This window comes from Triturus cristatus, chromosome 4_1 (genome assembly GCF_964204655.1).
Source record: "Triturus cristatus chromosome 4_1, aTriCri1.1, whole genome shotgun sequence".
NCBI lineage: Eukaryota > Metazoa > Chordata > Amphibia > Caudata > Salamandridae > Triturus > Triturus cristatus.
This window is the reverse complement of record NC_140585.1, coordinates 126,911,645-126,928,959: the sequence shown is the minus strand read 5'-3', so window position 1 is coordinate 126,928,959 and position 17,315 is coordinate 126,911,645.

Below are 17,315 nucleotides of genomic sequence, written 5' to 3'. Positions count from 1 at the left end.
GCGGGGATGCTTACTCTACTGCCCTCTTGCCCTCAATAAACGGCCCTACTCACCACTGATGCCACTCTAACCTTATTGCCTAGGTTGTTCTGCATTATTGCCCCTAGTCACCGGCCCTAGTAATTGCTCCCTCATACCTCCGGTGGCCCAGCCCTTCTTGCCCTAGTGGTTCTGCCCTATTACTCATAATCACCACCCCTACTGCTCCCTCGTCCCTCCACTAACTCTGCCCTTCTCGCCTCTGTGATTCTACCCCCTACCTCCAATAACCACACCTGGTAACGACACCCTCGTAACACCAGGGATACTGCCCTTTTTGCTCCGGTGGTTCTATCCTATTACCCCCAAACACCGCCCTAGTAACAGCTCCCTTCTACCTCCCGTCGCTCTGTTTTTCCTGCCTCGATGATTCTGCCCCATACCCTCAATAACTGCCTCTAGTAACCACGCCTTCTCCAATCATACTACCAGCGTGTAGTTGTGCAATATGCAATGTACTATTTCTCTGGTATGTGTTCCGGAAGCTGCAGTATTAGTATAGGTGGTGTGTGCAGGAGTGTTTTTCACTAGCAAGTAGTTATTTAATATTCTATATAAGAAATGTTTAATTGCTACTGTCCAGGGGTATGGGGGATGTTTGTCAAATGAACTGTGAACTGCTGTAACTGTTTGTGAAGGGAGCTCCAATTAGTAACATGATGAAGAGAGAGGGCAAACTCTGCACTGTGGATGCTTCTTATGTATTAGTTTCTGAGGTAAGCTTTCATTTTCCTACAAGAGCTGCGTGTTAAGGCCACCACCACTAAAACCACCAGTACCATAACCACCACTACCAATATTACTATTACTACACTATGGTGATAGTATAATAGTAGTAGTGGTTATAATACTAATAATAATGGAAAATTACTGTTATTGATTACAATACCTATTAATTTTTAAAAAGCCATTGCCATTTACAATACCATTTACAATACCAATATCAATTGCGAGACCTATTGCATTGTAAATGCTTGTTTGATTAAGCTGTGCCTCATCTATTTTTCAACCCTGCCCTGCTTCCTGCCCGGCTCTATCCTTGACACTGCATCTGTATAAACATGAGTAAAGAATCTAGATTGGGGCATTGTAGGCTGTGTATACATGAAGAGTCAACGCAAAAGAACAGCTAGGGTCTGCTTGGGGTTTTTCAGACAATGGTAAAGCCTCAACTAAAGTTTACCCAGATAGCATATCTGGTTGTGCAGCTTCAGGACGCGATAATTGCACAAGGCACTGAGGCTGTCAATTCTTACTGGTACCTCATTTGTGTGTTTTTTCCAAAGCTCTATTTATCTCTGGGCGTCCCTTGTTTGTGATCTTTTGCTATAAAAACCCATGTAACCATCGTTCGTTGTGCTTCCTCCTTGAGTAGCTCTATGGTGCTTGTCGGATGAGGCCCCATTCATGAATGCTAATAAATGACCTATGATTTGTTCTTTGCTCCAGTGTCCATTCCTCCTTACTTGTTAAGATCCCGTGGACTAAGGGTGACCCTACACCAGTGGGTTTTTAATAATCCGCTTCCACAACGTCCTGGGGTTGGAAGATCTTTGCTTTCCTAGCTATAGTTACTGGTATTTTCCTCACATGTTGCCTCTGTATGAAATGTCTTCCAGCCTGTTGCTCTTATTGTGATACACTTCTCACCCCAAAGCAGAAGATGCCCATCCATGATACTAATGCTGTGATTATGACTCAGAAGGAAATAGATAGCCTTATGCAGATAGATGAGCGTGTATTTGAAGACTTATGTTCCCTTGATGCTGAGTACATGTCTTGCTCTGAATTCTGAAGACCATTTGTTTTATACATGTTATGCTACACTTCCTATTTTCTCAACTTCAAATGGTTAGCTTCTGCTAAAAGGAGGGCCTGTTGAAATGTAAATGTTACGCATTCGTTTTGCTTGCATATTGCTGTATGTAAAGTTAACATTCGTTGCACCATTATAAGTTGAGCTGCCATTTTGAACCGCGATTGAAACTAACCCTAGCTTGCTGAGAAATGTCTCCATTCGCTTTTTCCTTTTTCCTCAAGGTTTAGCGCTGTCTCACTGAGTACATTGTCCTTGTTAGCACATACCTTTCCCACTAGATAGAGGCTTCTTCCACTCGCCCAGCTGCGGGCAACCTTCATTTATAGATAGCGTGTAACCAGCCTTAGAGTTGAAACTTATCCCACTGTACCTCTTTGTTTTAGCTATCTGAGCCTGGATTTTCCATTCTGGGCGGTGCTTTCAGTGGTTTGAGATGTACTTAATGTATCTTCATGCTGGTTGAAGCCAGTCCTTCTGCAGCAATCCAAGGAGGCTGGTCAGACCGGTCTCCACTTGAGGGTACCTTTAATAAATACCTTTGGTTTGTATTATCTACTGTCTGATGGACTCTTCATTTGTGCGGAAGTCTGAGAGGTGGTCGTAAGTGACCAAAGTGACCCAAATCGAGTCACTTCCTTCACTGGGGTTCTGGTGCTGCGTCCAACCCCCGTTGGATGGTGAACTACCCTGCTGTGCATGGCCTCTGGCCATGCAAGGTGTGGGGTTTTATCTCACAGCCTGGCCTGTACAAATTCAAACAAACGGACAATGATAGAGCACTATGCAAAGTGAAAGACTGTACAAGGCAAAATAGCACACTAAGGCATGAGGCTAAAAGGTTAAAAGCCCACAATAGATAAGTAGCATGAAGTATGGGCCAGGGGAAAGTTGTGGAAGACAATTATTCCTCCCATCTTTGTTCCAAAATGAATGTTCATAGTGCCTATTAACACATAGGTCAGTTTGGAAAAAATACAAAATCATTTGATGAAAGATGGTGTGCAAACAGCAACCACTTTTACCAAGTGCATTTTTAATAGTAGAGTTGCTGTTTTGGGGTAGCAATAAGACATAGCCATTCTTTGACTGGTGTGGATGACGACTTCCATGAGAGGAGAAAACAGTCTGACTTCTGGGAATTGAATTTGTGGTTCGTTGTTTTCTAGAATTGTAGTCTGTCGAGAACTGAGGCCAGTAGTGAGATGTCAGCCAGTGAAGAGACTTTCAAATAGAACTAAGAGTCAATGGCAAATTGATGATATGATATGGCCAAGCCCTTTAAAAGAAGTGTTAGACCTTTCAGCCTTAGGGTGGTCTTCCACTAAACGTTTTGCCTTCACTGCTGCTATTTTTGCTGATCTCATTTGTGCAGGTCTTAGGACTCTGCACACCTTACCACTGCTAACTAGTGCCTAAGTGTTTGCACTCGCTCCCTAAAATGTTGTGGAATTGCCGTATCTATTTAATGTACTTGTAAGCCCCTAGTAAAGTGGTGGTACATGTAACCAGGGCCTGTAAATTAAATGCTACTAGTGGGCCTGCAGCACTTATCGTGCCACCCACTTAAGTAGGCTGGCAAAATTAATCTTTTTGCAGACCCACACTTTCCTTTTTAATACATATAAATCACCCTTAGTGTGGGCCCCAGGCAGCGGAGGCAGGAAACCCGTGCACTTCAAAGGGAAGCCTCTAGAAGCTTCCAGCCTTGTGGCTGGCAAGGAGTTCCCTATGGGCTCCTGACATTTTTTCTGCTATTTGAGGTGTTTCAGAGTGGGGGAAGAAGCCCCAAATGCTTTTCCCCTACTTCCATACTAACTCCTACCAGTTCTGGGGAGATATCCTGACATTGGCCAATCAAGCCAGGGTCTGTACCCTGAGGCAGGTATAAAAATTAGAGCCCAAACACCAACTCTTGAAATACACTTCTGGACCCGTAGAGACACTGCCAGGAAGAAGGACTGCTATGTTGCTGAAAGGACTGCTACTCTGCTGGACTGCTGTCCTTCTGCAAAACTGCCTTGCTGGACTGCTGCCTTGCTGGATTGATGCCCTACTGCTCTCCTGCCCAACTCAGAGGAAATTGACCTGCACCCAAACCCAGGACTACCAGAGTGACTCCAAGGGCTAGTCTGCTGGCCTCCTGTTCAAAGCAGCAGAGACATAACATGCTCCCACCATACATTCGTGTACAGATCCATGGCCGCTCTGCAAGTGCCTATCCCTTGAGCCAGAAATAGGGGAAATAACAAGTGAAGTCGGTCACAGTCGAGTTTAGGGCAACAGCACAAGTGTGGCCAAGATTCGATAGTTACGCAGCCTGCATAATCTTTCCTCGCCCTGCCTTCCCCCAGAAGGGTTGAAGTCCGTGATTGGTTGGGCAAGGAGACGAGTTTATAAGATGTTTCTGCGGGTATGAGCAGCTAGTGCTTGGTGCAAGCAGGACTGCGCTTTCCCAGCTGTGTAGGAAGCATCGGGTACCTCCGTGTCCGGGGATCACCGTAGGCTGTTCCTGTCCAGTTCCGAGATGTTTATGACCCGAGAGTTCACTGTCTCTTTCTAGGCTGTTAAAGAGATGTTAGAGTAGTAAATGTTGTAGGCTTCTATTTTTTTGTTTTTGATTGCTTGTGTTAGATACTCTTGCCAGGGATTGCTGGCAGATTCAAATACTGCTTTGAGTAGAGCCCTGAGGGAGTTCACAGGTGCCCGCAAGATCCTGATGTAATATTTCAGCAGTGCCCCTTGACCTTCCAGGTCCTGTCTCACAAGGTCAGCTCTAGCCTGAGCCTGATCATTGTGCCTGCCGTGGTACATGGAAGATTTTTTGTATGCTCTGCTTTGGATGGTGTCCAGTAATGTTGCTCATGCACCAGGGAAAGATTGATGACTATAATTTAAAAATGGAATCAATTTGGCTTTTAAAACTCTTAACATGGGCTCTAAGGAGGTCTTTTTTTAAGTGTTTCATGAGTGCTGTTGGTTTGCCCCTTCCAAGAACAGACACCCAGGGAGTTATATGTTGTTATTGTTGTTATTTGTAGCTCCCAAAGCCACCAGTGAGAGTGTTTTTTTGTGGGCTCTTGCCGAAGATGATGACTTTAATTTTACCTTGATTCACCTGAGGTTTGTTGGCCTCATTGTACCTATGGAGTGTGTTTAGGGCTCTCTGCAGGCCTGACTTTGTTAGGTCCATAATCGCGATGCAGTCTGCAAACAACAGATTGGGGAGTCTACACAATCCAAGCCTGGGTGTGATTAAGCTGGCATGTGCTAGATTTTTGTCCAGGTCTGTTTATCTATGAACCTAAGTTCCCTGGTACAGAGGTGTTATTGCTTTTAGGAGTAGGGGTACCCGCCATGGCGATAGTTTTTTCAACAGCATTCCCAGGTCCACCATGTTGAAAGTAGCACAGTAGTCAATGAAGCAGCAGAACAGTGGCTGTTTTCTCTGTGATGCGTGATTTGACAAGCAGGCTAATGCTGTGATCGTACCAATGGTGGAACCCACAGCCATGAACCCTGAAGGGAAGAAAGGGAGGATGTTGTTCTCTTTCACCCAGATCTCAAGATCCTCTAACAGAATTTGAGCATAAGCCTCTGCTTCTAGATCTAATAGGGCGATAAGCCGATAGCTTGTGGGGTCTGAACAGTCTCCCTTTTTAGGTCTCGCTTAGCGATGCAGCGCATGTGCTGTCGCCTTGGCGAGACCTATTGTTGTCGGTTTGGTGGCCGAAGGAGGACAGGAGATGTGCACGCTCTTGGCATCTCTTTCAGACAGCCGATGTGCACACTCATGGCGTCTCTTCCAGCTAGCGCCCGGACAGCCCATGTGCACGCTCGCGGCGTCTCTTTCAGCGTGCACCTGGACAGCCGAGGTGCACACTCACGGCGCCTCTTTCAGCGCGCACGACCCCAGAGACTGCAGGCATGCAGAGGTATTTTTTTTGTCTTATAATTCTTTATTAGCAATTATAGAATATTATCGGCATTCTGGTACTGCCCTGCCATGTTGTGTTGCAGTTTAGATGTGGAACTCACACAGCGCGTCTTCTTGGAAGTGCAACGGCCTTTGTTGTGAGTCATTGTTTTCGCGCGCGGGCCGCTGTCCCTCGTGGAAACATTTCATGACTGAGCCGTTCCCTCAGTCCATTCCCTCAGTCAATGGAAGAGTCATTCCTGCCAGTGTTTATTTACAGAGATTACTCAAATATGCGTGAAAGATGTTATCATTGTTATGCTCATTGCAGTCCAGGATTGCAAAGAGAAGGAGGGGATACAGGGGAGGGGCAGTGCGCACACACACGGACACAAAGACGAAATTGCCGCCTTGTGCTATGTTTTCTGACTCTTTACGTAGACAAAAAACCTGGATTTGAATTTAGGCTTCCAAACAGAAACGCGTTGGGTGGTAGTTAGTAGTCAGTTCCCACCAACGCCTTTTGTCATCACGAGCGCCTCGACTCCCAGTATTAAGAGCTATGTTAAAAAACAGGTGGTTGACTGGGCAGGTATGTGACTGGGCGCACTCACAGCAGCGGGGACCCCGGGGCTCTTCCTAGAGTCACAGTGAGTCAGGAGGATTACGCTCAGACAACGCTTGGCTCTGATTATCCTCTGAAACCCCGCGTGCGTGCCTGTGCTGCTGCTCAGAAATGACCTTGGAGAAGAAGCGAGGCAGGTAGCTTTGCAAAGAGGATGCATGGGCACCTACACCGCGGCCACGGCCTGGAACTCTCTCCTGTTGGAAATACGACGTACACCAACCCTGCTGGCTTTCAGGAGTGCACTCAAGACTTGGCTTTTCAACTGACCTGAGCTGCCCTACCCTCCCCCCCCCCCAGAGCCTTGTGACCCTCTCGGGGGGGTAGTGCGCTTTACCAGCCCCTGATTGATTGATTGTGTAGTGACTGCATGCCTAGGGCTGACACGCACAGCCTGGGAGTCAAGTTTGAAACTTCCGCTCCCTCTGTTCCGGGTTTCCCAAGGCTCACGCACCTTCGTACTCCTATGGTTAGCGTTGAAGCAAGACAGCCTGACTGCCAGCTGTCTACTAATACAACCTAGCAGAGTAACCAGCAGCACTCCGTCAGAAGCAGCCATCCCGGAATGTTAATAGAGGATGTGGCACTACCGCCAGAGCTGCTGACTTTAATGCTGGGGGATCGGGTTCGACTCTCGGCGTTGGCTTACGCATTCTGTGATTCTGGGTAAATCACGTAATCTCCCCCTGCCTACCACATAACAAGCATAATAAATATGAACCTCACCACAGAATGACCAATACCCATACACGTAAGAAAACTCAGTCGCCATCAAACATTGCCTACACGTAGGCACAGTGCTGGCACTGGAAACATCAGTGAACCTCCTCTCTCCGCCTGACCTCAGAATGAACAAGCATTTGCAAAGCAATAGGTCTCGCGTTTGTCAGAGTTTGAGCTATTGGCACTTTAAATGACAATGCCTTTTATTTATGTGTTGGTTCAGAAAACAGATAAATGAAAGGCAGTGTTATTTACCATGCCAATAGCTTAAACTCTCGCAAATGCGGGACCTATTGCATTGCAAATGCTTGTTGTGCATCAGGAAGAGGATGGAACCCCTCCATGAGTCAGGGGTCGAGGCAGTGGTGAACGAGAGATTAAAGACCGGAGTCAGTAGTGTTGCCCAAAAGTCACGCGCTGATTTAAATTTTACTGCAGGGAGGCCATTGGGCCTGGGAGCGGCGTCGCCCCTCATTTTCCCTATTACTGTTAAAATGGTGACCTCCGTAATAGGGGGAGTTGGCTGACTGGGAGATACTGTATCAGTCTGGTTAAGATTATGGCAATTTGCTTGTTCATCTGTATATAATTCATTTATGTACATTGTCCCCTCCCCCTCTGCCACTCCATTTCCCTTGGTCTGGGAGAAGTTGTTAAGTCTGTTTAGGTGCTCCCAGAAGTGGGAATGGTTCTTCTCTTCCAGGACTGTAAAAATCGTAAGCCGTTCATCCTCAACTTTCTTACATTTCAGATGCCGGACAATCTGCCTGTGTGCCGGTCTGTATTTACTGACCGTTTGGGCCGAGCTGCGTTTCTCCCTTTGTTTGTGGACCACTAGGGCTCTTCGGACATTACGCTTGCTGATGGATAGTTCTCTGAGCTTTATTTGGCAGCCAAAGGGATGGATCCCGTCCTCTTTTGGGGGCGTTTTATCGATGACGTTTTGGTAATCTAGAGAGGAACTAATAGTGCGATGTTAGAATATGTGGCGTACCTTAATAACAACAGCTTTAATGTAAGTTTCACGATGTGCCATAATGCGCATTAGATTGATTTTTTGGATGTGCAGTTGTTTGTAGTTAACAATAAAATACAGAGCAGACTGTTCCTTAAGGGAACAGCAACAAATAATATTTTAAGAGCCGACAGCGCGCTTCCTGCTGCAGTCATCATGGGTATCCCATATGGGGAGATGATAAGGACCCGCAGAAATTGTAGTAAAGATGAAGGGCCATATTATCAAGAACACGCGATAAATATCACAAATCGCGCATAGCGCGTTTTTCATTATTGCCCACTATCGCTGAATTACATCGCCGTGTTAGCGGCGTATTAGCAACACTTTGCTAACAGGCAAAGTACAATCCAGCGATAGACTGCGATAATGATCATAAGCGTATGAAATCCAGCGATGATTTCACAGCGCTAATGAAAAGCTTGGTAATAGGGGAGTGTGTACTTAACCATACAATCCACCTCCCATAGGCAATAATGCTAAGTCAGGTTTTATTCAGGCGTTCGAATCATGCGATAATGGGGGCTTAGCGTGCCTTTTGTCATCGCCTCGCTGTTCAGGGGCAGCATTGTTAATACCACGATGTTGGTTTTGCGATCATTTCACATGTTGTCCTAGGCGGAAACACCTACTTTGCATCTCATTAGCGATATCTATCGCTGTCATGAGATGCATTGCAGATGCACGAACGAATTCTACTGCTCTATGAAGTGTATACAGCTGCGGACAAGTTGCGAATATATGAATTATGTCTGCCTCTGTGGAATCACAGCGAGGGCAAGTAATGCCTGAGGTACCCCCCCCCCTCCCACTGAGCTATCCTTGTAGGTGTGTGATGCAGGGAATATATTGTCTTATAATGTTGGGCCTGCAGTGCTGCTGAGCAAAGTATTGTCTGTCCCAGGTCGAGTGAATCCTGAAAGCAGTCTTGATCAGTACCTAATTTCTCTGCCCATTTTATGCCAAATTTTCCTAGATCATCGGGCTTAGCTGCGGCAAGTTCTGCATAAAATCTACGGACAGTGCAGTTTCCCCCACTTTCAATAATATCCAAAATTGTATTATTACTGAACCCTAATAGTCCTCCATGTTTATTCGAGATAAAACTTCGTGCCTGCAAGTATTTAAAAAAACTCCTCCTATCAATACCATAGACGGCCTGTAGTTCTAAGAACTGAAGTACCCCACTGGGGCCCACCAGGTCGCCTAGTTTCAGGATTCCATGTTCCCCCCACTCCACCATCACTGGATCCATAAATATCTCCCCTGGGAGGGATACGTTCTTCAGGATACGAGTATATCTGTTTAATCTTCCAAGGCCGAATTTTTTCGAAAATGCTGCCCATATCTTGTACGCCGCCTGCAATGTTTTATACATTGTTCTTTTATAATAACTAGAATCTGTACAGTGAAGAAAACAATTCCCCGCTTCAGCCCCCAGCACCGTCGCATATACATTAGTGAAGCTGGATTTATCCTCGGGATTTCTTTCTACTCCACCCAGTAGCCCCTGCATGTACTGAAGAGCAGCCGCCCAGTAATACATTCTAAAGTCGGGGGCCCCCCATCCCCCTCTTTCCCTGGGAAGGGTAATGTATCGATATGCCCTCCTTGTTTTGCCATGAGCCCATATGAATCTGTTCAGAGTATGCTCAAGCAAGTGGAATCGCCCTGAACAGGTATAGGAATATGTTATGCCTCGTGGTTAGGTTTAGAGTGTTAGCCTGCGTGGCAGGGTTTCATCAAGAATGTTCATGGGTTTGCTGGGTGATGGTGTCAGAGGATTCTCTGCATTTTAAAAGTATGCGGAGACGTTTATTTCTGAAGGTGGATGTCTTCTGTTGCCTCTGCTGTGTAGACCTGTAATAAACCATCTAAAAGGATCCACGACTCCTAAGGTTATTACTACAATTTGACTGGCGACGAGGATGGGTTTCACAAACAACCTAGCCTAATGGTTCTTCGACATAAATTCTTCAAGAGGCAACAGAAAGATGGAGAAGATGTTGACATGTACGTTTCTGCGTTAAGGAAACTTGCCTCTGAATGTCAGTTTGAGACATTTTTAGAGCAACTGATCAGAGATCAATTTGTCTGTCACTGCAGTGACAAGCAAATACGACAAAAACTTCTTTCTCTCTCGAATCCTGATTTAGATGAAACTATAACAATAGCTAAAAGTATCGAAACTTCTCAAATATCTTTAAAAGAATTGGAAGACAAGCTTCCAGACCCGGTGAATGCGATCTCGTCCAGTTCAAAATTCAAGCGCAATGACTCCAAACCAGAGGTTAGAGATAATGAGTCTAAGAAAACTACTTCAAAGAAAAATATGTATCTCTCACATGACCCCAAACATATGTGCAACAGATGTGGTAACAAACAACATCAGAAGGGGACTAGATGCCCAGGAACAAATGTTATATGCAGCTATTGCAAAAAAACAGGGCATTTTGCCAAAGTTTGTTTCAAAAAGAAATTTAATGAGCAAAAAAGGTCTGTTGCATGTGTGCTAGAGTCAGACTGTGAGTCAGATTCAGAAACAATTGGTGTGGTTCTAGATAGTCCAGATCATGTCTTAAAAATTTCTGATGAAACAGACTGTGTGGACCCTATCGTTGAGAGTTTGGTGGGGGACAAAGTATTACATTTACTTGTAGACTCTGGAGCTAGAATAACAATGATAACCAAGGAACTGTTTGAGGAAACTTGGGGAGATAGGAGTTTGCTACCCCCCGATCGCTCGCCAGTATCTTACAAGGGTCGTAGGATAGAACTGTTGGGGTATTTTGAGGATGATCTTCAATTCGATGGTAGGGTGATCAAGGGTAAGATTTATGTTGCTGTTAAAGGACTAAATATTTTAGGATGGTATCACCAGGGCTTATTTGGGATGATCCTAAAACCAGGTTGTAGGGTACAAGTTTTAACAGTTTCTGATGGTGGTTTTGATGGCAATGTCAAATGGGAACAACTTTTTCCTACTGTTTTTTCAAAGGGTTTAGGAACTATCCGAGGGTTCAAGCACCGAATTATTGTTAAAGAAGGGTCGTTACCGGTGAAGCACAAATTAAGGGGTGTCCCGTTCAGTGTTAGGGAGGACCTTGAAGTCGAGATAAAGCGTTTGTGCCAGGAGGACATTATAGAAGCAACAGAGTCTTCTTTATGGCTTTCTCCTCTTGTCGTAGCACGGAAGAGGTGTGGTAAGTTGCGTGTCTGTGTGGACCTTAGGTCGCTGAATAAGGAGATCTGGGTGGATTCACATCCTCTGCCAAAAATTGATGATCTGTTTGCATGCGTCAGGGGTTCGAGATATTTTTCCAAGTTAGATTTGGCAAGTGCTTACCACCAGATTGAATTGGAGGAGGAGTCTCGTCATTTTACATCGTTTATTTCACCTCTGGGGACTTTCCGCTATAAACGCATGCCATTTGGTTTGGCTTCTGCCGCGTCGGTTTTCCAACGTGTGATGCAGAGTATGTTGGGTGAAATCAAAGGTGTACTTGTATTCCAAGATGATGTGCTGGTTCATTCCCGAGATATTAGTTCGCACAATGTTTTGTTGAGGAAGGTTTTCGAAACGTTCAGAGAGTATGGTGTAGTAGTAAAGCCTGAAAAATTTAAATTTTTATGTGATGAAGTCGAATACTTGGGGCATCACATTTCTGGCGAAGGGATTCGACCTAGGCAAGGTTTGTTAGATGCCATTATCAATGCGCCCATTCCGAAGGATAAAACGGGGGTTAAGTCTCTGTTAGGTTTATTGGAATATTATTCTAAATTCATTCCAAACTATGCCTCGGTGGTTAGGCCAATCAGCTATTTATTGAGGAAGGGTGTTATGTTCAATTGGTCGAGCCAGTGCAGTGCAGTTTTGGAGACTGTGAAAGTTCTACTTAAGAATAGTGAGGCACTCAAGCCATATGACCCTTCCCTTTCTACTTGTATCACGGTGGATGCAAGTCAAGTGGGTTTGGGGTGTGTGGTTACGCAAGATACTCGAGGAGGTGAAAATACTATTTCGTTTGCATCCAGAGTTTTAAGGGATGCAGAAACGCAATATTCAGTAATTGAGAAAGAGTTGTTGTCTTGTCTCTGGGCTGTTTCGTACATATGTCTGGGGAAGACGGTTCATTTTGAGGACCGATCATAAACCATTGGTGAATATTCTTAGTGCTGGTACTAGCAAGTGTTGTTCACCGAGGATTGTGAGGATGGTTTCAAGACTTATGCAGTACCAGTTCGATGTGGTCCATGTTTCTGGTGGTAAGAATACAAGAGCGGATTTCCTGTCTAGGTTTCCTGTGGGTTTAGACCAAAGGGTCTGTTCAGATGACAACCGTGAGGACGAAGACGATTCAGATGATTGTTTTATTGCTGCGGTTGATGTTGCTGTTGGAGGCGAAGGAAGTTGGTTAGAAGCCATTGCTCAAGATGAGGTTCTTCAGCAAGTGAACCATTATGGGATGAATGGTTGGCCTAGAGAGAGTACTTTGGAGCATTATTTACAACCTTACTGGAAAGTACAGTCTGAGATTTCCATTGAAGGGGGGGTGTTGGTTCATGGAGAACGGCTTATCCCTCCTCTTGGTGTCAGGAAAAATATTATTCTCAGAGCTCATGAGGGTCATCTAGGTTCGACTCTTACCAAACGAAGAGTTCGAGATGGTTTCTGGTGGCCATCTATGGATGCGGATGTCACAGAAATTGTTGATATGTGCGCCATATGTAGCAAAGCTGATAAAGGGTTGAAAGTAAAGACCCCCACCACTCTTGCCAGTTGACTGTCCACCGGCTCCCTGGAGTAAGTTGGGGTTAGACATCATGGGGCCAATAGAAGGCTTGCAGAATGGTGGACGTTTTGTTCTGGTTTTAATCGATTATGTTTCAAAATGGCCTGAGGTTAGGGTCGTTAAGGATATTTCTTCCTCTACGGTGATAATGTTTTTGAGAGAGGTGTTTATTCGAGAGGGGTTTCCTGAGACATTGGTCACAGACAATGGTACTCAATTTGTTAGTGTAGAATTTGAGTCATTTCTGAATTCTTGCAACATTAAGCATACAAAAAATGTTCACTGTATCACCCACAGTCTAATGGTCAAGTGGAGCGCATGAACAGAGTGGTGGGTGACTGTGTCAGATGGGCGAAGAGTGAGAGAGTTAATATACAAGGTTCCATAGATAGTATGCTTTGGTTCTATAGGACTACTCCTCATTCTACCACTAGAATTTCTCCTTTTGAGCTATTGAGAGGACGTAAAGCCAATACATGGTTCCGACCAGGTTGGATGAATAAGTGGATCAAATCGTTACATGATGTGAACAGTCTGATGGAAATTGTGAAAAGGAATGTTGGAAGTGCTCAAGTTAAGCAAAAGCGGTGGTATGATAAGAAAAATTCCGCTAAGCTTGTTGAAGTGCATGTGGGGGATCTTGTTAGGATTAAATCCTCCATACATGTCAAGAAAGGGGAGAGTAAGTTTGGACTACCCATCCGTGTCATAGAAATAGGAAGGAATGCTGTTAAGGTTGAAGGGGGAAGTTGGTGGAATGTAGGTAAGATTGTTAAAGTTAGGGAAACAAGTGGGACAGGAGAGGACGTTAGCTATGGTGAACCTTACTCTTCTGAAGCTGTAGATGCTGGTCGTAGAACTGGTGATGTTCGTGCTACTGTGAGGAGGAGTAGTAGAACGAGCAGAATTCCCATACGTTTTCGTGAGTGAATCAATGTCATAGAGTTGATGTTTTATTATTTGGGTTGTGTTTGGGTTTTTTATAATTGTGTGTAATGTTTTTGTTTTCTTTAAAAAAAAATGAGAAAGGGGATATGTTATGCCTCGTGGTTAGGTTTAGAGTGTTAGCCTCCTGCGTGGCAGGGTTTCATCAAGAATGTTCATGGGGTTGCTGGGTGATGGTGTCAGAGGATTCTATGCATTTTAAAAGTATGCGGAGACGTTTATTTCTGAAGGTGGATGTCTTCTGTTGCCTCTGCTGTGTAGACCTGTAATAAACCATCTAAAAGGATCCACGACTCCTAAGGTTATTACTACAAAATTTAGGTAAGATGGTCATCTTTATCACATTTGTGCGGCCCACTAACGACAAGTGGAGATTATGTATTCTGCTAAAATCCCGTTTCACTTTATTAATCAATGGTTCAATATTCTGCTCTACAATACTGCTCAAATCTGGTGAGATGTGAATCCCTAGGTAGACAGCCGACCTAACCCCCCTATTATCCTCGCAGACCGTGATATCGTTTTTAATTATCTTGGTTTTAGCCCTATTGAGCGCATACCCTGAAACCTGCCCAAATACCCAGGCTTCTGCCTCTACCTCTTTGATAGCAGTGACTGGTGCTGATGTAGCGATTGCGACTTCATCTGCGTAGGCGAAGGTTTTAAACTCCTTCCCGTGTATAGCTAAAGGGAGGATCCTATTGTTATATTCCAGTCTTCGTAGCAATGGGTCCATATACAAAGCAAATAGAAGGGGTGAGGATGGGCACCCTTGTCTCGTCGAAGTTATGCCGCCCACTCAGCCTTTCACCCTCCAAGGTCGATAAAATGAGTACCATTTACTTAGGTACCAATAAACACCTGTTCAGCAGCACCAGGATATACCTTGGGGGTAAGGTGCGCACAAACACACATGCTATGTGTGGCATAGCAAGGTCATTAACATTTGCTCACCTTTATTCCTTCTGCGGTAAGGACATGTAACACACACGGAGGATAGCACCTGCCAAACACAGCGCTGGTCCATTTCTACAGATTTTAAATGTAAACGGATCTCACCCCACTTCCTTCTTGAATTACAGGGACAGCAATTTTCAAGAAGGATTTAAGGGACTGCGGTTTAAACAGCTTCAGCAGCGAACAAACGCAAGTCCCTCCCTACACACAGGAGTAATGACATTATTGGCCTCTTTCATCAATCCACGAAGCAAGTTAAAATGAAATAGTAACAAATCAAGCCATGCTCACATAGGTTAAGCACCTAGAAGTAGTGTTATATTCCATATATATGTACCCTAATATAAGCTCAAGTAACATAGTAACCCTTCACCTATATTCCTCCCTACATTACATACATAACAGCTCTTAGGGACTACCCTTTTACCTACATATGAGACTGCACTCAGAACGCAGGATTTTCCCTGGCAAAAACCTCATACATTATGCATGAGGATTCTTGGAAGCACAGCAGGGCTAACATCTCCTTTATAATATCCATGTACAAAGTTAATTCCCGACGTCAGCCCAAGTCCGACAAAGTAATACAGTGAGGTAGAACCGCTGGGGAGACCTATATACATCACATCTTGCTAAGATAGGCAAAGGAGACCAGGACATCCCGGCCGACACACTGACCAAAGACGCTGAGGTTCCTGCATGCAGATACTCCAGCTCGCAGTGGTCTAACATGCCTTGCGGGGTGCCCAACGGGGTCCCATAGTCTCTCAATCCAGGCAATGGGGTTGACTTTTTCCTAGAGGATTCTTGGCTTAACACATACACACATGCTAGGTACAATTGGGTACATCTAGTTAGTGAGGCATCGTAGGAGTACGCACTTTTATTGTCATGTACTTTATATACTCGTTTGTAGTCATGATTCTTGCAAGATGGTAGAACTCTATCATCCTTTTACTTTCATAGAGCTTCTAATCATTTATATCTGTTACTGTCTAGTGGTTGTTGCAGCTCGTCTGTTTTACACTAGAATAACGACTGTTCAATAAATGATTATTGAAAAACGTCCAGACCGTTTATCCTGTGTTTTTCTCTGAGACTAAGTGAGCACCAGTGACTGAGCGAAAAGTAGTACACTGTTTCTATGGTCCTGAGGGATCAGGGTTGTCATGTTTGAAGGTTGTCAAGAACTATTCCCTCCTTGGTAAGAGGAGATTCTAGGAGCACTGTGAGCTAGCCAATACAAAAAGGCCAACATACCAAGTGGGGGTGTTTAGAATCAGTCTGACACCAATCCTACAGTGTATGTCGTCCGAACGTGCAGATCCTGTGTAGGTTTTATAGGAACTATACGACAATAGCACAGAACCCAAATGACAGTGGTCACGGTATTCCGACGACCAGTCTTGTTACAAACGTTACGTTACATTCTTGGACATGTGGCTGCTCTTATCAGGGTATGTATGGGATCAAATTCCCAGCATGCAAAGCATGCACACGGGGGCAGCAATCACATAATATTGGCTTTACAATATCAACAATGAGGGGTAAAGGCAATGGTTTTGTATTTCACATAGCTGCAGGACCTCAAGTTGTTAGATATCCTTTTCAGAAGTAAAACTATAGCATGGCTTCAGGCCATCCTAATGTTACTAGAGTTCTCTCTAGACACAGGTGCAACGAACCGGAATCCCCATCAAGTAGCAGGGCGGCAAGTGTTGCTAGGGGTCTCTCTTGAGTGACATACCAGTGCATTAAGTGAGCTGATTAAGTACATAGGTTACTTAGAGTGAGACAGGACATACAAAACGGTGGGCTGCGTTAAAACACAAACTGGGAATCTTCGATTCCGACGCTAATGTCATTGGACAACTCACATTGTTAACATTTTACAGCCTGGGGAGATTGTGAGCCGAACCGTCAGTAGTCAAAGTTTGGGGTGTATCTCCTTGAGGGAATAAGAGTCACATTGCAACAAAACTTACACTCCCAATGGTCGAAGCCCAATGTTCCTAACCTCAACGGAGCCTCCATAGTGTATAAAATGCCGAAAACAAGAACTTTGCTCAGAGGTGTTACACAACACAGGTTTTGTCATCAGCCGTCCAGGACATATCGGCTGGGTCTGGTGGCTTAGTGCAACATTGCATCCACTGCGGGGCCAGGGTTCGATTTGCTGGACTAAGCAACAAAGGGACAGCTGGTTAGCATGTAGTGTGGGTCACCCACCCCAGGTGGGGGTCAAAGTGTCATGTATGTGAATATTCTTACTGATCCCAGCAAGGCCCTGCTGTTGTCAACATTGTTTGATGCATTAGATCAGGAGGAGGGAGAAAGAAGCAATTGTGATCCATTCAGCTTCCTTACATCAGTATTCAAAAATCAAGAATGGGAATGGATCACTTGACCTGAGCAACCAGAGTTCATACACTTCGTATGATATGTTAAAAAACCCTCATTAACGTACACAAGTCGGGTGGCGGTGT